This window comes from Cynocephalus volans, chromosome 13 (assembly GCF_027409185.1).
Source record: "Cynocephalus volans isolate mCynVol1 chromosome 13, mCynVol1.pri, whole genome shotgun sequence".
NCBI lineage: Eukaryota > Metazoa > Chordata > Mammalia > Dermoptera > Cynocephalidae > Cynocephalus > Cynocephalus volans.
The window spans coordinates 29,787,751-29,810,313 of record NC_084472.1 but is presented as its reverse complement, the minus strand read 5'-3'; the positions used below and the strand labels follow the sequence as shown (position 1 = coordinate 29,810,313).

The 22,563-nt window shown below is 36.5% G+C and overlaps 1 protein-coding gene across 1 annotated transcript in view; it reads right to left on the bottom strand.

Annotated features, from left to right (window-relative positions):
- ASXL3 (ASXL transcriptional regulator 3) overlaps positions 1–22,563 on the bottom strand; it is a 148,898-nt gene that overhangs the window by 16,196 nt on the left and 110,139 nt on the right. The window lies entirely within an intron of this gene.

Genomic DNA, 22,563 nt, shown 5'->3' with positions numbered 1-22,563 from the left:
GCCACCAATGTGAACCTACGTGCCAGGCACTTTCATGGGAACTGGCAATACAGTGGCAATAAAGAAAAAAGTCTTTGCCCTCACATTCTGAATATATTCTATATGGAGCAGATGCTTCTGGTCCATGTACATCCCTTGCACCCACCTGGGTTCAGGATGGCTGTGATCTACAGTTACATCACCAAGCCCATGCCTCAAGATTTGAGTGGATATATGTCCTGGCCTCTGCAATGTGGTTTATTCCCTGAACCAAGGAATGCTATTTGGTGCTGTGTCCCCAATGCCAAATACATGGGTCTGGGAACTAAGAAATGGAACAAATGAACCCTTGCACTACTACTCCCCAGGACCCCCTTGCAGACCATGTGCACCCTGTCCCCACAGCTCTAGCCTCTGCAGGATTAGAAATCCAGGTTCCCGTTGGGAATCACTTTTACTAGGGAAGGGTCTCTCAACTTCTGCAGTACAGTTACTTGGCGCCAGATAATTCTTTGTTTTGGGGGCACGCCCTGTGCATTTCAGGGTGTTTAGTAGTATCTTGGCCTCTACCCATCCTATACCAGTAGCAACCCTCTTCCAGATGTGACAACTAAAAATGTTTCCAGGAGAACTGATCCCCAAAGGTCCAGAGGGCTTCTTCCCTCCCTGCCTCATACTGTCTAATCCCTGGCTTCTGCTTCCAAACTGCCTGTACTCAAGTTCTTGCTCCGAGGTCTGCTTTGGGAGGGAAGGGGCTGGGGAGAATCCTAAGCTAAGGAGTTTGGGCTTCATCCTCTACATGGGAGTGGCCCAGTGAATGTACCAGCGGTAAACTTGAGTCCCCTGCACTTACTCCTGCATATCTATTGCCTTCTTCATGTGAGCCATGATGGGGGAAAGTTGTAAAGCACTGCTCTAGGCAATGAGAAACTATGCAAAGTGTTGAAGCCCGGGAAAAGCCTAGAAAGATCTGTGTTTAAAAAGATGACTTTAATAGCTGTGTAAAGGATGGAATCAAGAGGGAAAGACAGATGCAGACACATCATCAGAAAGGGTATTGGAATACTTCTGTACAGGATGATTTAAAAAACAAAAGGCAAATCTGAGAGATACTCAGGATTGGATGAAAGTCTTCAGAATAGAGGAGGTAAAGGCATTGGGGGAATATTTCAGGAAACACTAACATTGCTCAGAATGATTCTGGGAGATGGGGTATAAAATGATGGGCTAAAAATGATGGCTGAACTTGAGTACAAGTCTCCACAGACTGTTATTGAGGGGTTCTGTCTAGAAAAGACAATAAGGATGAAGACAAGATAGTCATCTGAATTACATACCCCTAAGAAGTCTGAAATTTCCTTGTGGGTATTGACTGTGAATATGTGTCCCTGTGGTTCAGGAGCCTTGGGGAGAAAAGCAACTCCACTTAGGAAGATTAAAAGGGAAGAGGTACTCTAACTGCGTAGATAGGCTTTAATTAGGACTAGTTGGTGGGAGGGAAGTTCTCTGTTGAGAAGTTTGTTTACTATGGAGTACATTTATAGAAGGCACAGTGGGAAAGGTTAGAATTATTCTACTCTTGAGGACATCGTGCCTTATGATCTCCTATAGTCCACACAATGCTTAGCATCTTGCAGATACTCAATAAAAGTTACTGTGCTGCCCTTGCTTTGTGTAGTGAGAGATTTAAAACTTAATTCTAGTAGCTGAAAAACAGAATTTTAGTTTTGTGTATCCTGCCAGGCCAGGAGCATGATTACTTGCTAATTGAAATTTCAGCATAATTTTAAGACACAAAAAAATCCCAGATCCAGATTAGCTCTGACAGATTCTCACAATTTCAGCACATGAGAACTCAAGTGTGGCATAAACACATTCATGAATATGGAAGCCAGCCCTGCAGGAAAATGTTTTTCTTTTAAAACAGAAAAAAAATATTAACTGTCAGATTCCTAGCCTGTGTGAAACAGCACAATTAAACTCTAGGCTACATTTGACTTAGGAAATACACGCCAATAAAACTTTTCAAATACACTATTAATTTTATGGCCTTTAAGAAATACTGTCCAAAAGATATAACATGTTAATGAACTGGAACAATAAACACTTCTCAAAGGTTTATTTGTTGCTGAGCTGTAAATTCTTGTTTTTCTAATTCATTACGGCAGAAAATTTATTCCAAGAACCATCTCCTTTATAATGAAATACCTTACTAAACTATTGGTAAGTCATACTTCCTTTTTAATTGGGAGGAGAAAAAATCTGGTGAAAATGATTATTTCAGAGGAAAATAAATACTAGTAATGGGAAACATTCATATAGAGGTTTTTGTTTTTACAAAGCTTTAAACTCTTTCTTGATGAGTATACCATTTGCCTTTGGTATTGATTGTATTAATATACATTTTATGGAATGTATGTCAAGTGGAATTCAAAGGGTTAAATACATGTTGCTACTTGCCCGCCAAACAATGTTTGAAGTTGGATGAAAGGTAATTCAGTACAAGAATATATTACATTTAATAACAATCCTTTAAGCCTTTATTATATTCTTTGTCACTTTTTTTTTTCTTACTTTGTGTTTCTTGCAAGTGATTCCGACTACATATGAGGGCTGCTTAGAGGAATAGTAAGAAATGTGCTGAAGTTAGAAAGTGGCTAAATAGCAGTGATGTACCTAGAAATACCAGTAATTTGGATTTAATTCTATAGACAATGAGGAGTCGTTCAAAGTAAAGCCAAAACATGATGAAAAGATTCGTGTTGAGTCTGTGCGGATACACAGACTGCTGACTGCTGTTTTAGATCATGTGTGAGGATGGACTTCTCTAATATCACTACAAATAGGGGACACTTGAGCAGATGCCTGAAAGAAGTGACAAAGAGTCATACCTCTATCTGGGAAAGAATTAGCAGAGCGGAGGGAGGATAAATGAAAGGCCTTCAGGTGGGGCTTACCAGAAGGCCCCAAGAGCTGGCAAGCAGTCATAGAGTGGGAGAAAGAGGGTCTGAGGGGACAGGATCTGATGGGCCTTACAGCCTACTGTACAGACTGGCTTTTCCCTTGAGGATTCTGGCCTGAGGAATAAGATCTGACATTTCTAAAGCATAGCTCTCTGACTGCTGTGTTTTAAAAAAAAAACAAAACAGTAGAGCAGTGCTGTCCAGCAGCAATACAAATGTGAGCCATGTGTGTGATTTTATTTTTTCGAGTAATCACAATGGGGAAAATTAATTAAATTAATTCTAATAATATATTTTATTTAACCCAACCTATCTAAAATGTTATTTTAACATGTATTCAATATATTCTTAATGAGATACTGTAGGTTGCCTTTGCATACTTATTCTTCAATATACACTGTGTCTTCTTAGAGCAAATCTCAATTCAGATCAGCCATTTCTAGAGCTTGACAGCCACAGAAGGCTAGTGGCTACTGTACTGGACAGCGTAGCTTTAGGAGATGAAGACTTGACAGGGACACCAGTGTCTAGTGATTGCAATGATCCAGGGGGAAAAAAATGATAGTAGTTTGGGCTAGGGTAACAGCAGTGGAGGTGGTGAGAAATGGTGGAGTTCTGATTACATTCTGAAGGTTGAGCCAGCAGGACTTGGTAATGGATTGGATGTGTGGTATGAAAGAGAGCAGGCAAGGAGGACACCAAGGATTTTTGGCCTTGGCAATGAAAAGTACAAAATTGCTTCTTATTAAAATGGAGAAGACTACAGGAGGAGATTTGGTTTTGCACCACTTAAGGTTGAGATGCTGATTATAATATTCAGGAGATATCTTAGACATATCACTTCCTCTACACTATTACAGTGCAGAGGATTGCCTGTACAAAGGCAAGACTAGAGGCAGGGACTCCTGTCAAGGAGCATCAAGAGAAATCCAGGGAACAGATGATGAGAAGTCTTGAGATTGTTCAGACAGGGGGAGTAGAGAGGATGGAGATATTCAAGAGAGGTCTAGGACCAGAATAGACAGCACTGAGTAGCATGTGTGTGAGGTGAATGAGACAAAGAGGTGAAAGGTGATTCCCAGGAATAAGGCTTGAATAACTGGGCAGACGCTGGCACCAGACATCAGGACAGGAAATGACACAAGGAGGAATAGTATGTAGGACAAACAAATGATGGGTTTGGCTTTGGATATATTAATGTACGTGTATCTTGAAGACATCCAAGTAAATATGTCTAGTCAATACCTAAAAACAGGGGCAAGAAGCTCAGCAGTGAGTGAAGAATTAGGAAAAAAAATCAGGAATTATTAACAAACAAAGTGTAGTTGAGAACATGGGCATGAATGAGAACATCCAAAGAATATTTACTAAAAGAGGAGACAGATGGCTTAAAGTAGAGAGCCGAGAAACACTAATGCAGAAAGAATGGGAAGGAGAAGACTGAGCAAAAGCAGCCAGAGGTAGGCAGAAAATCAGAGCAAGTGGCATCATAGATGCAAGGAAGAAAGTATTTTCAGAAGGTGGTCTGTATAATGCATGTGCTAGTGTCTATGAAGCCATTTAGAATTACCTAGGTCAACACTCTGTGCAATACACTATGTTAGCTGTGTTGTCCAATAAAAAAATCAGTAGGGTCTTTACAACACAGACAACCTAGACAGTGAGACACCATTCAGGAGACTAATACAATATGAAAAGAGTAATGAGCATATGTACTATAAGCTACCAGTGAGCAACATATACTCTGCATGATCAAGCATCCAGCGCCCTGTAGTCTACAGCCCAGTAAAATTAAAACCAGGGTATTCATTCTCCCTAAAGGATAAATTTTCATTTATACCTTACCACCAAGTATAATTCAGATGGCTCAGGAGACTCTATAAGTATGCTATAGTTTTATGCATAGAGGAAGATGTTATCATTTAGGATAACAAAAGGTAAGTATAAAAATGAAAGAAGACTGCTAAGAGAGATAGCATCACTAAAGGAAAGAGGATCAACAATACACTAAAAACAATTTCACAAATAATTTTTGAAAGCTATTTTTGAAATTGCAGTAGGACAATATTTCCCAAACTGTGCTTTGCAAAATAGGTATTTTAGTAGGTAAATCCAACTAAAAGGAAATCTATTCTTCCATCCAATAAATATAGACTGTATTTATTAAATGTGGTTACACAGTTTTCTTTACTCTAAGCATTCTCTAAAATGCTAGAACTTATTTTAAACCTCTAAGAATAGATTACACAGTATTTCTCTAACATTTTTAACTTTGTAATCCTCTCACAGAACAATATCTCATGGAACATGTATTCCCCAGAAGACAGTTTGGGAAATGATGTATTAAGAGTTGTAAAATTGGGCCGAGCCCGTGGCGCACTTGGGAGAGTGCGGCGCTGGGAGCGCGGCGACGCTTCCGCCATGGGTTCGGATCCTATATAGGAATGGCTGGTGCGCTCACTGGCTGAGCACCGGTCACGAAAAATGACAAAAAAAAAAAAAAAAAAAAAGAGTTGTAAAATTATCATTGTCAGAAGCAGTCAAATGGGATAAACCTAGAACAAAAAATAAATCTGCACATGCTAGATATTAAATTCCTGTTTAACAAATAAATGAAAATTTCTATGATCTGAACGTGAGATAATTTTCAGGATACTGAAAGAATCAAATATTCAAAATAAATAAATAAAATAGTAAAAAATTATAAAGAATGATATAATAAAATTTAACCTACAAGCCTAAGTGACCTCAAGTTCTAAGCTCACTGCAGAAAACAACTGTTTGCTATTACTTTTTAAAAACTCAACGTATTTATAACAACATTTTAAAAAATTATACATCGTTATTATAAAGTTGTAATCGAGATTATTTCTAGTCATTTGGGGATTAAAGAAAAAAATGTTATATAGTTTTCATCCTTCCTACACTGAATTTAAAAAAAAATATGCATGGAATCAAGCTGTAGCAAAAAGAGGAATTTCAGAGAGAAACTATTATCAAAAACAAATCAGCATTTAAATGTAAAAGTGGAACACATTTTGTGTCATCATTCTTCTGGCAGAGTTTCATAGTTTGTTTTTATAATGAAATCTCTCTTCTTCTGAGGCAAGATGGTTCCTTTCTTTCCCTTCTACTTGCTGCCTTTGTGATCACTACTGAGCACTAAGAAAGAAATCTCAAGGTATAAAATTCTACATGGAAGTGTTTAGGAGATGGAAGATCTGCAATACGCAGGATCTAGGTGTAATTCTTTTTTTTGGGGGGGGGGGGTGGCTGGTACAGCGATCAAACCCTGGACCCTCACGTTATCAGCACCATGTTCTAACCAACTGAGCTAACCAGCCAGCCATCAGGTGAAATTCTTATGTAAAATGAAGTTCTTCAGGCAGAGGAGTGGGCAGTACACATAGCAACGCTGAGTTACTAAATGAGATTTCTGAATGAATAAACCGCAAAGGGTTCTGAAAACTAAATAAGTTTATAAAACAGCATATAGGAACGAGTCTTTTGGGAAATGATTATCCCCTTTTCATAAAAAATTATGTTTAAATAATTTATATATATACATATATATAAATGTAATACATCTATATGTTAATAGATATATTGGTAGACACGCACACAAATATGTTTATATAGAGATATTTTACACATGTACACATGTACTTACACACCTAAACACACTAAGCACACTACGTGTGCATGCATACAGATACATAATTTTTTTTCCTCTAAAAACACAATTTCTAAGCAATCCAACCACTTGGTTAAGACAGCAGTTTCCTCAGGAATGAAAACTCTTGCTCATCCTGAGAGACTGTTCTCCCTTCCCCCAGATGACCTGCCCAAGCCTCCAAGTTTGCAGAGAAGATGTTCAACCAGACTTGGGGAGGGCAATCCTTAGAACCAGACAGACAGGCTGGAAAGCTCTCTCTCATGCCCTGGTGAATGGGAAAAAGGAATTCCATAGCAATAAGAGAAAAAGAAAGTTTTCTTCATAACTGCTGCTATGGAGTTCAGCACATAGAGATTAAGCTTTAATCAACTTCTCCAAAATTAGGGAAGTGTGTTTTGATGCTCACAGTACATCTACTTCATGACAAGTTTGTGAACAGCCCTTGGCCACACTTTGGGGCAATCTAATAGGCTCAATGAGAAGTGGTGTTTTCAGAATGACCCAAAGGCAGATAATAAAATTTTAACAAGTTTTAGCAAATATGAGAATGTGTGTATGTCTTGAAAGACAATCTCTCTTATAATTGTATTTTCATCATTGTTTTCTCTGTGGAAGGGAGGGAAGCAAACTTCCAATGTACCCAATCATGAAACAGAATACTAATGTTTTATTCAGTGAAACTCAAGCTCACGTTCCTGTGTAGATAAAATAAGATTATGTTATGGGAGTCAATGAATCACTGTTTCCATTTGTAATACACTGAACAGCTGTGTTTAAGTGACTATCTATTAGTCATTCATTTCTTTAACAAACATTTCATAAGCATCTACTACGTGCCAGGAACTATGAAATGAACAGATTGCTTCTACCACCACAGAGCCTATCACCTACAGTAGGACAGAAAAGGGTAAAATGTCTGGTATAAAGGTATAGGAAGTACACAAAGAACAAAAGGATGCTAGGAGAACTCCCAAACCTGGGTATCTGGTATGCCTGTAATTCGTCCTTTGTAGCTTGTTAACATCGATGCCCAAAGGTACGTGTTTCCTCCTCTCCCCAGTTTAACAATGGCCCTTACCTACTTATTGTTAAATAAAAACTATAACTAATAATAATAACTACCATTAATTTAGTGTATACAACAACCCTGAAGGTAGGTATCTCAGTTCATTCAAGTTGCTATAACAAAGTATTACAGACTGGGTAGCTTATAAACAACAGAATTTATTCCTCATGGTTCTGGAGGCTGGCAATCCAAGACCAAGGGACTAGCAGACATGGTGTCCGGTGGTGAGGGCTCATTACCTGGCTCATAGATGTGATTTCTTGCTGTGTCCTCACATGGTGGAAGGAGAAGGCTAGCTCTCTCGGATGTCTTACAGGGTCATTAATACCATTCATGAGCGCTCTGCCTTTATGACCTAATCACCCCCAAAAGGCCCACCTTCTAATACCAGGGCACTGAAGGTTAAGATTTCAACATATGAATTTTGGGGGGACGCAAACATTCAGACTCTAGCAGTAGGTAAGCAGTGAAGCAGGATTTGACACTCCAAAATGATACCTTTTTCATTATACCATGTGGCTTCCTCTAATTAACATGCAGGCATTCATCCTTCCACTCAAAAGGTTTATGCACTAGGTGCTAGGAATCAACAATAAACAAAAAGACATGGTCCCTGTTCTATAAAGTTATAATTACCAATTGTGTTAGGGCCCCTGAAGGAAAAAAGAAAAATGTACAATGAGAGAAATTTCTAGGTACATATATGTGCAGAAAAGACTCTCAAAGGCAATGATTTCTAAGCAGAGATGTATATGAAGGACGGGGAGGAGAGAGTCCTGGGGTGAGAGAAAGGGAGGTAAAGAACCTTATTATGAAGGGAATGACATATGAGGGTGGTAGCTGAAAGAGTACATGGCATCAAGATTGTTGTTTTTGCCTGTTTTATTTTTTTGGATATTCTTAGCTAACAAGGATCCACCTCTCCATGTTTTGCTTTTGTCAGTTATAAACTATTAATAATAAACTACTCACTTGGTAGAGTTTTTGTGAGGGTTACATGAGTGCAATATATGTAAAATGCCTAGAATAGTCCTGGTTTAGAGGAAGTTCTCGAGAAGCTTAGGTATAATTATTATCTGGTATGGAGTGTGACAGACACACTCTAGAGTGCCCCCAGAGCCACAGGCTTGGAAAATCCCCTCCCACTAAGTGTGGGAAGAGCCTGAGACTTGCTTCTAGGCAACAGGAAGCAGGCAAGGTGATGGGCTGTCACCCCTTGATCATGCTGTTACATGAGAAGTTGTCTTAACCTATCGGGGTGGAAACGTTCTCCTGCTGACCTTGAGGAAGCAAAGTACCACCACTTTGTGCCAAAGGAGAGGGGTGACCTTTAAGAGCTGAGGGCTTCAGCCTTACAGCTGTATGGGACTGAATTCAGCCAGCAACCAGAATGAGCTTGGAAGAGGACTCCATGCTGCAAATGAGAATGCAGCCACCAACACTTTGATTTCAGCCTGTGACATCCCTGAGCAGAAGAACTGGCTAAGCTGTGCCCACGCAGACTACCCTAACTTACTCCTGACCCATGGAGATAGTAAATGTGGGCTACCTCAAGCTGCTGAATTTGTGCTAAATTGTTACACTGCATAGAAAACTAATACAGGGGAGGTGAGGAAACCTCATTTGATTACCTCTTTATTATTTGAGAGACAAAATTATCTGCTAACAATACTGGTCTGTATGAGTGTGTGTTTCTGTGTGTAGGAGACAGGAGGAGAGAATACAGGACTTCAGGCAGTGTTAAAAAAGAAGACAGTTTATAAAGGGCAGGCTGCAATCTTAGAAAGTAGGGAAGAAACTTTGTCATGGTGTGCAAAGCAGGAGCTTATTAAGAAACATTGTTGAATGAATTAATTTTGTGTGGTTCAGTTGTATCACTATTTGATGCATCTATGTAACCCTACCCAGTTTTTTGATGAGGGTGACCAAAAGATACCTCTGTTAGGGTGTATAAAAAATGGATTTTATAAGGAACATACAGATTTCAGGAGCTACTTTCAGCTACTGTCTTTGATTCAAAGTAACAAAGAGAAAAATAAAGCAGAGGACAAATTTTAGCTTTTGCGGGGGGTGGGGGGGGTCCCAACACCACAGTTATGGATCTGCAAGACAACATTCCAAAATGTGGACAGTGTATCTCTTCAAATTAAATTAATCAGCTATGCACAAAACAGAAAATGAAAGATATGATTTCTTCAATTAAATCTAGTATGATTTAATTTTATGTACACTCCTGTTCCTCCAATATCTTCTAAGGAAAAAAAAAAATCAAATAAACAAAAAATGGACTTCTGATATATTCAAGATATTCCATGGTATTCTCCTTAAGTAACCTAGCATGTCGCAGTGGAAAACAGGCTGGATTTGAAGTTAGAAAATTGGTCTGCTAAACCCAGCTCCGTCTTTACAGCTGTCTGAAGATGCTCCAGTTTCTTCGCAGCTTTGAGTCTCTGTCTGTCTCTTTATTCAAATGCGAGAAAGTAAACGTACTTGCAACGTTGTTACATGAATTAGAGATAATAAATGTAAAGAAACTAACATACTACCTAACAAATAACATATGAGGAGTAAAATTTTTTTAAAAATGTATAATAATATTAACTATCAACTTAGTAAGAGATTAGTGTGTGATCTTTTAAATCTCAGAAAATCAAGTCCTTGAACTTGAACACAGATATCACGAAATCTAAGAAGCAACATTTGAAAGGGACTATCTACTTTGAAACCAGAGTTTAGTGTCTTGTCCCCTTTAGTGCTGGCTGGTCACCTGACCTCTACTGTCACCTTCCCAGAAATCAATTCCTTAACCTTAAGCAAAATTAGTCCTACTACCCAGGCCACAGCTGATTGGCCTGGAGATCAGTGCCAGAGCCAAAGCTGTACCAGAGAGATATCCTATGACTTAAGATAATCAATCTATCACATCCTTCACACGCAGGGGAGAGAGATAGCGTCTGAACTAGCAGAAGAGATATCATGAGAGGAAAAAAGGTATCCTAGAATTGTATAACAAATATCAGAGCTCACTGTATGTTTAACACTCCCCCTCCACTCACTTAAAATTTTTTTCCCAGCAGATCTCTATTTCTTGCAATCTGAGCAAGGCCAAGCTAACACAACCAGAAAGTATTACACTAAGTAATCTATTAAACACTTTCCACTTTGAAGATAGTGTACAGTTCACTGGAGAAAGAAATTCCATTTGCAAAGAAAGCCAAAGACCATGAAAAAAGTTGGACTGCAAACTAATAACAAGTTAACAGTTCAACTTATAGAAACCGTAAGAGCAAAGTTTAATAAACATTCCAAACCGACCTTCAAATTTCCATAACAAAATGTCAAACGTGCTACCCTAATTACACAGACACCAAGCACCTAAATGAAAACCTTAAAACACTCCTTTCATTAATAATAGGGAATGCCTGTCTTTCACCTAATTTTTGAAATACTTATATCACGATTGACAACGTATCAAACTTTTGTTCCTTTACTTCCTCATTCTCATTTCCCAAAATATATTCTATGATAGCAATCCATGAGGTGTTCCTAAGGAAATAAGGAATTTTATGATCAGGTAAGTTTGAAAATCACCATTTACACAAAATTTAACAATTTCCTTCACTGCAGAGTTATGGAACTTTTACTATGCAAATACGCGAAGCATGTCCCAAATCCCTGAAAGCTCTGAATGCTCCTCTCTATAAAATACTCTACTAAATAAAATAAAACATGGGAAGGATATTCTACAGTCTGTGTTCACGGTAGGAAGTGCTGCCTTACAGTATTAAACTACAGCAGGTCACAGCGCTAGAGAATTATAGACCTAGTATCTACTTTATCACTCTAGCCCTGAACTGACACATATTCATAAACTTCAATTTAATGAACTTATTATTAAAGGCCAGAATAAGTGCCCTTTATAAACAAGTATAAACAAGGTCTTTATCATTTTCACAAAACTGCCATTGAAACATTATTCAAATGCTGTGTGGTATTTCTGACATGAAAACCAATGATTCCTTTTATTAAAAAATGAGGTCTATATGACTTTTTGTGTTTGCTCTCTGCCTTTGCTCTCTGGGACTTCGGAAACAAGTGTGTGCTCAAATGCAGGGCCCTCACTCAGGGCATTTCTGATATAATGGCCACATTCTATCTACTTTCTCTTTACTACGTGCCACTTGTCTTTTTACCGATATCTCAAAAGTTTCATTTTTTAATGTATCCCAATACAACAGATTATAAATAATGAGTTTTAATATTCTCGGGTTTTCTGTAGAAATTTAATTCAAAATATTATCCTTCCTAAGACTACAGATAAAAATAGAAACATTGCTAATGACAAAAACATTAGTCATACAACGATGATGTTGTGGACATCAGTCACAATTAGTTTTTTATAATTACAAGTCAGCATTGAGCCCAACTGTCTATCACAAAATCACCCTTCCTTCCAGTTCCTATGGCTGGATTGAGGGCTAACAGAACGATAAGCTCAATATGCAAAATGTATAAATGACATCTAAAAAGACTAATGTGACAAATAACTAATAGTGGGGCAGAATGTATAGGCCTACTGTGAGTTTTTTAATATGCTATTGCATACGGTGGAGCTGTATATGCCAGACTAATTTTAAAGTGTTAAGAATGAATTTGGAGAGCTTTTAGAAAACTTGTTAGTTTGAAAGCATGAAAAAGGACAAAAATCCTGAAAAAATCAGGGAGCTTAGGAAGTCTTAGTAAAGTCCTGTGAACACACGATAAATTAAAAACACATCCACACACACAAAAGCTTGTTATGGTATTCAGCCCAGAGTGTGGACACAATGACCCACTGAAAGCAGGAATAAAGGAAAATGCAAAGTAAAACACAGAGACTTCACTTGACCTTCATGTCCATCATCCTGAGTCACTTACTGCAGGAACTGCACTGAGAGAAGAGAGGGGCCTTCTACCAGGTAGAAGAACCCTCCACCTTGGTTCATTCTCAATGTACTTAAAAGCATTGCACTCAACTTGTTCCCAGTTAAGAAACTTTACCAATTATAAATTATAACTAAACCAGTCCTCAAAAAATGGACAAGGAGCTTGAAAAGGTTCCTAGTGTAAAAATGATTCAAGATAACATTAATAAGCCAACAGGAATAGAGTAGAATTGCCATAGGTCCCAGTATGAATTCATCATGTGCCACATCAAGAGAAGGAGGATGTGGAAGTAAGAGTAGGATCGGGGAAGAGTAAGGGCTGGGGGCGTGTGCACCACAGGTCTACAGAACACCACCAGCTCAGAAAACGAGTGGTGGTCTGAAGCTGAGCTGGGGGAAACCTGGACAGAATAAAAAGGGTGCTTGCTTCTCAAGGAAAATAGGGGAACAATAAGAAATACCCGTGGCCTGCTTCAGAGTTAGAACTGGCCGTTGTGTCTTTGGGCAAGGTACTGTAACCATATGAAAGTGATTAAAATAAAGGTTCTCTAACTTTTCTTCCACATTCAATGTTCTACGGCATAGGTAGAGCAAAGAAAAAAAAATAGTGACAATGATTAGGTCTAAAGAAGTGACAGTTAATGGAAACAGATGAAACAAAGTTAGGAAGAAACTAGGTACTGCCAAGCTAGGTAAGTGGTGTGATTCTGTGAGAGCCTGTGACCTGCCTACACTGAACATGATTTTAACCCTTGAAGGTGTGCTATACTAAAACACATGATGGACATTGTAGAGATATAAAGCACTAGAGTGAGTGTGAACACATGGTTTCCACCGAAGAACTGAAAGAGCAAAAGACAATGATGACTTCCAGGGAAAAAAAACTTTCTAAAAATAAAAAAATGCCACTCAAAATGTGTGTGTGTGTGTGTGTGTGTGTGTGTGTGTGTGTGTGTGCGTGCGCACACATGTACATGCATGTCAGGGTGAGGGTTTCCACAATTAAGGTGCCATTTCTGGCCTTTTGTGGGCAAAGAGAAAGATATAGAGGTCATGTAATGTACACAGTCACACTCCATGGAAAACTGCCCTGTACCCCATATGCCTTACAGATGACAGACATGCATGCAACTAAAACGCCTGCTACAATGATCTGAGACTAGAACATAACACCACAATTTTGCACCGGTTTTAATATATGCTGAATTTTCTTTCTATGAACACACCTAACCTGTATTTTGAGAGAATATTGCACTTTGCTGTGTTTAGGACTTTTATAAAAGTTGTTTCAATTCATAAACATTACATTACCGAAGTCAACACTTGTGGTATTTCTATTAATATTCTGCTGTATGCATACCAGTCTCCATCTGCAGCTCTGGCAAACACAGCCATTCAACGTATACATGAAGTTTTCCAGGTATCCTACTCCCTATCGTGCAAACGCAGATTCTTGCACCTGACCACTGACATACTGGAACACTCAGATTTGATTATTAACAATTTCCTTTTATTTCTCTTATATAATGTATTGTATATAATAAAACATTGTATCTAATATAACAATATGTTATTTATGTATTTTAAAAATATGTGTGTAGGAAAGTTACAATTTCTGTGACTTTCGTTTAAAGATAGAAAAGGGATTTACAAAATATGCATTTTAAAACAGGGTCACTGCTTCTGACAGCTTTTGCACTACAATAGTGGTTTCAAATGCTTTCGGTTTGCAATGCCTTTTCTATATTTGATGAAGACTATGGATGAAACTATGTGGCAGACTTCTAACCATCTCCCAGTATTCATTGTCTCCTGCACTCATGTATAGTAACAAACACCTGCCCTGAGTTTGAGCAGCATTAGAGACATTTCTCAAACTCTCCTGTAGTTACTCATGTCTACATTCTCAACAAAGGAATGTAAGCACATGTGATGTGTGTGACTCCTGTAAACTTGCCCTCCACAGTCCTCCAGCTAGAACATGAATGAATGAGCCAGTGTCAGCCATTGAAAATGAGGGCAACAGCCTGGCAGAAGATGTGACAAGGATGCAGAAGAAAGCAAAGTACCATACAACTCTAAGGGATAAAACTGCCAAACCACCCAGGGTGTACTGCTTACTTGTGCACTGTTATATGAGCAAAAAACTGCTATCATGTTTAAGCCATCCTCTACTGGGACTCTTTGCTATAACAACTTAGCCTCCACCTTGACTAATGCACCCCGGAAAGAAACCAGCAAACAAATGCACACATATGCTATAAACATCCTCAATGCTTAACAATGGGGATATGTTCTGAGAAATGTGTGGTCAGGCAATTTTGTCATTGTGTCAACACCACAGAGTGTACCTACACAAACCTAGATGTGTAGCCTACTATACACCAAGCCCATTGCTCCAACCACAGTCATACATGTGGTCTACTGTTGACTGGAATGTCATTATATGGTGCGTGACTGTACATACGTACACGCAAAATGCTGCATAAAATTTCAGGAGTTTCAAGAACTCTTCTTGGTATTCTAAGCTAAATGTTTCATTGCAATTAGGGGTAGCTAAAAAGTCTCTTAGGAAAACTAGCTTAAAAAACATCAGAGGAGCTTTTGTTTTGGAGCAGTTACAAGGAAACTCATTTTGTCAGCCAATATTGTAACATACAAGTGAAACAGGAGAGCAGTCTGAAATTTGAAAAATGATTTAATGTCTGGCTCCTTACCCAATAATCTAAATTCTTTCATCTCTCATCTCTATTTTCAGGCCTGTAAGCAAGTAATCTTAATGAATGTCAAAGCTTATTTAAGTGTGTCAATGTAAATACCAGGAGCAACAATCACTTAGGCTGCAAAACTATCATACAATTCTTCTTTAAATGAGAGAAATCATTAAAACACCATCATCCATATTCTCTTTCTGTCATCAATAAAGGGTGAATTTCTAAAGCAAACATATCTTGCAATAAATATATGAGGTCGAAAACAAAGAGCCAAAATCACAGGTTATGATTAATCACTATGAACAAATGCTTAAAGAATATGAGAAGAATTTTTGCAAATAATAACAACTGTAGGATTAACAACAGTTCTCAATTTTTGTCCAAACATTATCTATTTTTCCTTTAATTCTATATATCATCTTAGAAAGCAAATAATAATACTAAAGAATAATCTATTGTCCGTAAATGAGGAATTGGTGTATGTGAAACTAATTAATTTCATATAGTATGAAAATGTAAGAAAATAAGGATTGCATATTTAATAACTGCATGACCATTTTTTTTCCAGCAACTGCAGAAATGTATAGAATTTTAATCTTTTTAACAGAAGTTTTATACTGCTGAATGATATATAAGTGACTAACCCCCAAATGTGACAGTGTTAGCCTGGAGAGGAATTCATGGGGGAGCAATCACTGTAACAACGCAGCACTAGCTCTGCAAGGGGTACCCAGAGTCCCTCCCCAACACGGAGTGATCTAGTCATGCCATATGCTCTCACCCAGAGGACATACATGATCTACGTGCAAACAATCAACTCAACCGTCTAATTTTATTCAAATGACAAAGGCAGAAATGGTTTTTAAAATTCTAAGCTGTTTAAAAATCAGTTACCAGTGACACAATTCACTATCATAACCAAAAAGGTTTCCATTTAATTAAATAATAACCATATACTGACAAGTTGACTATTAGTCATTCAAGAATTCAGATCATCCACGGTATGGTTCTTTTACCTCATAAACAGAAATGAAAAGCAGTTCATATAAATATTGCAAACAATTGGGAGAGGGAAGTCTAACCAAATTTTGGAAGAAGATTATGTATATTTTGAAAGCTAGTCTGAGGCATATGGCACAAAATCAAATCAGAAATGAAATGAGGAGAATATTCATCAAATTTGCATATAAAGGCAAAAAAAAAGAGAAAGCAAATGTGAATGCCATGGACATAAGAAATAAAAAATAATCTATTTTCCCAAAAGGAATAGTGAAATTATGGCAATAAAATAAATACAAACATCTGTTTACAAAATAAGATGTCATTTAGTTTATTTAGAAATCAATTCAAGAAAAAACATGATAGTACATTCATTCTGAAATGACAAAATTGCTCTGTTGGGCTAAAATACGGGAGACTAAACAGAAAATCTAAATGAAATAATAAATCCGGCAAAATGAAAAAAGAACATTTAAGAAACCACCTTTGAAAAATAGTACAATGATATGCATAAGACTTGCCATTTTCTATACAAATTTATAAAATTTTTGAAACATTTTGTAAAATAATGCCTTTGTAAATATTTTTTTCCATAAGCAAACTAACAAAGTCCATGAAAAAAACATTTAGTAAAGAAAATAAAATCAAGACAGCCAGGAAACAAACTCATGTACTTACAGACAACTGATTTTTGACAAAGGTGCCAAGAATATACAGTGGGGACACGACAGCCTCTCTAATAAATGGTGCTGGGAAAACTGGATGTCCATATGCAGAAGAGTGAAACTAAACCCCTATCTCTCACCATATAGAAAAATCAACTCAAACTGAGTTAAAGACCTAAATTTAAGACCCCAAACTATATAACTACTAGAAGAAAACATAGGGGAAATGCTACACAAAATGGGAGCGGGCAGTGCTTTTTTGAAGGAGACTGAAAAGGCACAAGAAACTAAAGCAAAAATACACAAAAACAACAACATAAAACTAAAAAGCTTCTGCACAGCCAGGGACACTATCAACAAAGAGACAACCTACAGAATGAGAGAGAATGTTTAAAACATCAGACAAGGGGCTAATATCCAGAATATATAAGGAACTCAGACAACTCAACAGCAAAAAACAAATAACCCAATTAAAAAATGGGAAAATGACCCAAAAGGACATGTCTCAAAATAACACATACAAATGGCCAACAAGTATGTGAAAAATGCTCAAAATCATAGTCATCAGGGAAATGAAAATTAAAACCACAATGGGAGATCATCTCAGCCCAGTTAGAATGGATATCATCAAGACAGAAAAGAAAAATGCTGGCGAGGATGCAGAGAAAAGAAACTCTCCCATAATGTTGGTGGGAATGTAAATTGGCACAGCCATTATTGAAAACAATGGAAGTTCCTCACAGAACTAAGAATAGATCTACCTTACAACCCAGCTATCTCACTACTAGTATATACCCACAGGAAATGAAATCAATGTATCAAAAAGATACCTGTACTCCCATGTTCATGGCAATGCTATTTACAACAGCCAACAGATGGAATCAACCCTAAGACCCCATCAATGGATGAATGGATTAAAAAACTTTGGTATTTATACACAACGGAATACTACTCAGCTACAAAAAGAAATAATATCCTATCATTTGCAGCAACATGGATGGATCTGGAATACATCATGTAACTGAAGTCAGTCAGGTATAGAAAGACAAATACTGCATGATCTCACTCATGTGGAATCTAAAAAAAAAAAAAAAAGGTGAGTCTTATAGAAGTAGAGAGTACAATAATGATTACCAGAGGCTGGGAGGGGAGGAGGGTGGAAAGGAAGAGAAGTGGTGGACTAACAGGTACAAAACTATGCTGTCTGCCCTAAGTGAATCATTGTGCAATATATGCATGTATTGAAACAACACACTATATACCACAAAAATATACAAATAAGTCTTAATATAAAATTTTACAAAAAGAAAAAAATTAAATGTTTAACATGGTCAGGCAAAGAAAAATCCATATATTTCAACTATATAGTTAAAGACAATAATTTGTTGTATGCACTTTTCTCATCTTTGAAAAAATAAAAGAGAAAGTGAAATCTATTAAACCTATATCAATAGATCTGCATCTAAATAAGGGATTCTATATTAGATTATCAAGTCAAGATCAATTCTATTGAAAAGGCAACTATAAAGGAGTATGTCTTTAATCGGACAAAGAGGAATGGTCTACTTTTTATGACTTTGAGCATATTCAGAAGCTCGTAGCATCCCTCTCCAAGTAAACTATGATCAACTAAAAAAGAACACTCAAAAAAAATTTTTTAAGTTAATTATGAATGATTCTTTATAGTTGAGACATTCTAACTGTAGCCACAATTTATTAAACTGAAACTATTGCTAATTACAGCTTCTTAGTTGATCTTAGTGAGGTGCCCATGAAATAGGAGAAAAGTAACATACTTTGTCTCCATCAATGGCCATGTCTCAACTTTTACGTTAGATCTACTAACACCTCCCGACAATGAGCTAAAGCTGCTGGTGGGAGCAGAAGTGATCTGGAAGGAGTGGTGGGAAGGGGGGGCAACGTAACTGGAGTTGCACGTGGGACAGAACAGACTGCCGGTTACAGAGCCAAACTAGGGGTGGAGGAATAGTCATTTTCTTTATTTTCTGCAAATGTAACGTATTTTAATTGAAGTGTAAGATATATACATATAGAAAGTGAACAAATCATAAGCATACAGCTTTATTCATTTTCACGAAGTGAGTTTTTTTTATATTATCAGCAACCAGGTTAAGAAACAGAACATCAACAGCGCTCTAAAGTACTTCCTCCAAGGTAGTAATCCCCATGGGTAATCTAACACCACAGATTAGTTTCATTTCTTTTTTAACCTTTCTAAAAATGGAATTACATAGTACGTATACTTTTGTATTGAGCACTTACATGTAACATTATATTTGTGAAATTCATCCACACTGTGGCATGTAGATATAGTTCCTTCATTCCCATTGTGGTAAATTCAAATACTGGAATACCGTACAGCAATTTACTTATTCTACTTGACTGGTATTTTGGTTTTCTAGGTTTTGGCTATTGTGAACAGCATGGCTATACCATTTTTTCCTCATGTCTTTTGGTAAACATGTGATTTCCATTGGGTATAAACGTAGGAGTTTAAGTGCTAGGTCAACTTTAGTAAATACTGTCATATCATTTTTGAAGTGGTTGTTCACTCATATGAGAGTTCCATTTACTTCACTTCATCACCAGCATTTATTACAGTCCATTATTAATCTACTATTTAAGTTTTTAATGTTTATGTTCATTTGTTTGTAATAGCAGCCACCCTCCTGGGTATGTGGTTGTACTGCACTGTGGTTTCATTTGTTTACCTGATGACTGACACTGAGCAACTTTTCATGTTTTTACCGGCCATTTGGATATCATACTTTTAAAAGTGCCAGCTCAATTCCTTTTTCCCAAATTGATAAAAATTATTAGAATTATCAAGTAAATTGAGCAACATTGTTGAATCATAATATTGATGATACAAGTTAATATCATTGATAAATGTCAGAGCCAAATAGAAAGTTAAGTTTTAGAAAGATATTATAAACAACAGCATAAAAAATCCCTTGGAATAAATTAACTAATTTGAAAGATGTGTGAGAACTCTCTTTACAACAGTGGTTCTCAACCTCTCAGCCTTGGGGAACTTATCCCCCTGGGACCATTTGGCACTGTCTAGAGAACAGTTTTGATTGTTAGGTAGGTAGAGGTCAGGTAGGTTGGGAAATATCCTATGACACACAGGATAGCCATCCCCACCCCCAACCCCACCACAAAGGATTATCCAGTACAAATGTCACCAGTGCTGAGGCTGAGAAACTCCGTTATACACTCTAAACTACAAAGTGTTAGAAAAAATTAAAGACACAGTAGATAGGGGAGGGAGTTAAACAATGCTTATGATTAGAAGACTTACTACTGTAAAGATGTCAGAGGGTATGAAGAAACTCTTTGGGGTGACATAGGTTTATTATCTTGATTGTGGTGATGGTTCCATGGGGATATTTGTATGTCAAAACTTATCAACTTGTACATTTTTCAATATGTGCAGTTTATGTCAATTATATATCAACATGGCTGCTAATTTTTCTAAATTCTCAAAAATAATTTACTAAAACTGAATAAATTTAAGAGATGATATCAAAGGTTTACAACTATTAAAGAAATTGAGTCTGTAATTATAAGTATTCTCAGAGATCTCAAGACCTAGATAACCACAGAAGTGAATTTTTCCTAACATTTTGAAAAGATATAAATATATACAAACTTTGGTATCAAATAAAATGTTTACTAACTGATTTCAAGAGGTCAGCACTACTTTTACCACCAAAACCTGTCAAGGATATTATTAGAAGAAATACTATAGGCCAATCTCCCCTCAATCAAAAATGTAAAAATCCTAAACAAAATATCAGCAAATTGCATTCATATGTGTGTGTCTATTTAAGTTTATTCTAGAAATATGAGATTCATTTAATATCTGAAAAGCAATTGGTCATTTACCATATTAGTATAATAAAGGAGAAAATAATCATCTTAATAGATGCAGAAAATACTGTTTGTGATTAAAACTGAGAAAACTAGGAATAGAACAAAATTTCCTTAATGTGATAGAAAGGATCTATAAAAGAAACCTTCATTAATCATCCTGCTGAAAGATGGAAGAGTAAAATATCCCTGAGTTTGAAAATGAGATACAGATGCCAGCTATCACCACTTCTGTTCAACCCTATTCTGAAGATATTACCCAGTGGAATAAGGCAAGAAAGGTATAAGCATTTTATTTTTATTTATTTATTTTTTAAATAAAGATGACCGGAAAAGGGATCTTAACCCTTGACTTGGTGTTGTCAGCACCACGCTCTTCCAAGTGAACCACGGGCTGGCCCTAACATTTTAAAATAATAAATAACACTGTAATTATTATAAACAATATAATTGTGAACTCATAGGATCCAAAAAAAATCTATACACTATTAGAATTAATAAGCGAATTAACACATCCACTGGAAAAAATCCATATACACAAATTGATTTCTATATCATTAACAAAAAATAATAACAATTTAGAATACCAGCAAAACATCAGCAAATACATAGGAACAAACATATTAAGCAATGTACAAGACCATTCCTAAGGGAATTATGAAACTATGAAATATTTTTGAGATAAATTAAATAAGATCTAAATAAATAGAAAGACAAATTCATAGGTTAGAAGAATCAATGTGGTAAAAGTGTCAATTCTTCCTTAAATTGGTCTATATCTTTGATGTATCCCCTAATCAAAATCCATGTGCTCTTATGAAAATTGATACTATTGTTCCAAAATTTCTATGAAAACACAAAGCACCACCGATAGCCAAGGAAAAAGAACAAACCTGGTGAGCCGCCTCTACTAGATATCAAGCTACCAACAATCAAGGTAACATGGTTTTGGTATAAGGATAGACAAAAAGACCAACACAAAAGAATAAGGGCAATAAATAGAAGCACACATATCTGGTCAATTGTTTTTGACAAAGGTAACATTATATTGCAGGGGAGGAAATGATCTTTTTAATAGGTTTATTATCTATTTATTATTTATTATCTATCTAAGACAAATTATATATCTATATAAAACAAATCAAATAATCCCTATCTCATATCATACTCATATTCAACTCCAGGTGGTGTGTAGAGGTAAATCTAAATGTATCATAAGGACATTTCTCATCATGACAATAAGACTTAATATATTAACAAAAGCCAACACATTTAAGTATGTTAAAATTATGAACTTCTCTTTATCAAAGGACACCAGTGAGAGAATCAAAAGACAAACCACAATGTGATAATATATCAGCAATATATGTGACAAAGAATTCATGCCCTAAGTTTATAAAAACTGCCACAAATCAGTAAGAAAAAGATGACTCGATAAAAGGAATAGACTTAACTGGTAATTAACAACAGAGGATATCCAAACACAAAAACTGTAAGATGTTGTTCAACCTCGTTAGTCTTCAAAAAAATTCAAATTAAAACCACAACGTAAAATGATAAAGACTGACAATATCCAGTCCTGGTAAGGATGTGAAATACTCTAAATGCTCACATATTACTGGCAGAAATGTAAATTGGTGTAAGTATTTTGAGAAACTATTTAATACTTTCTAAAAAAA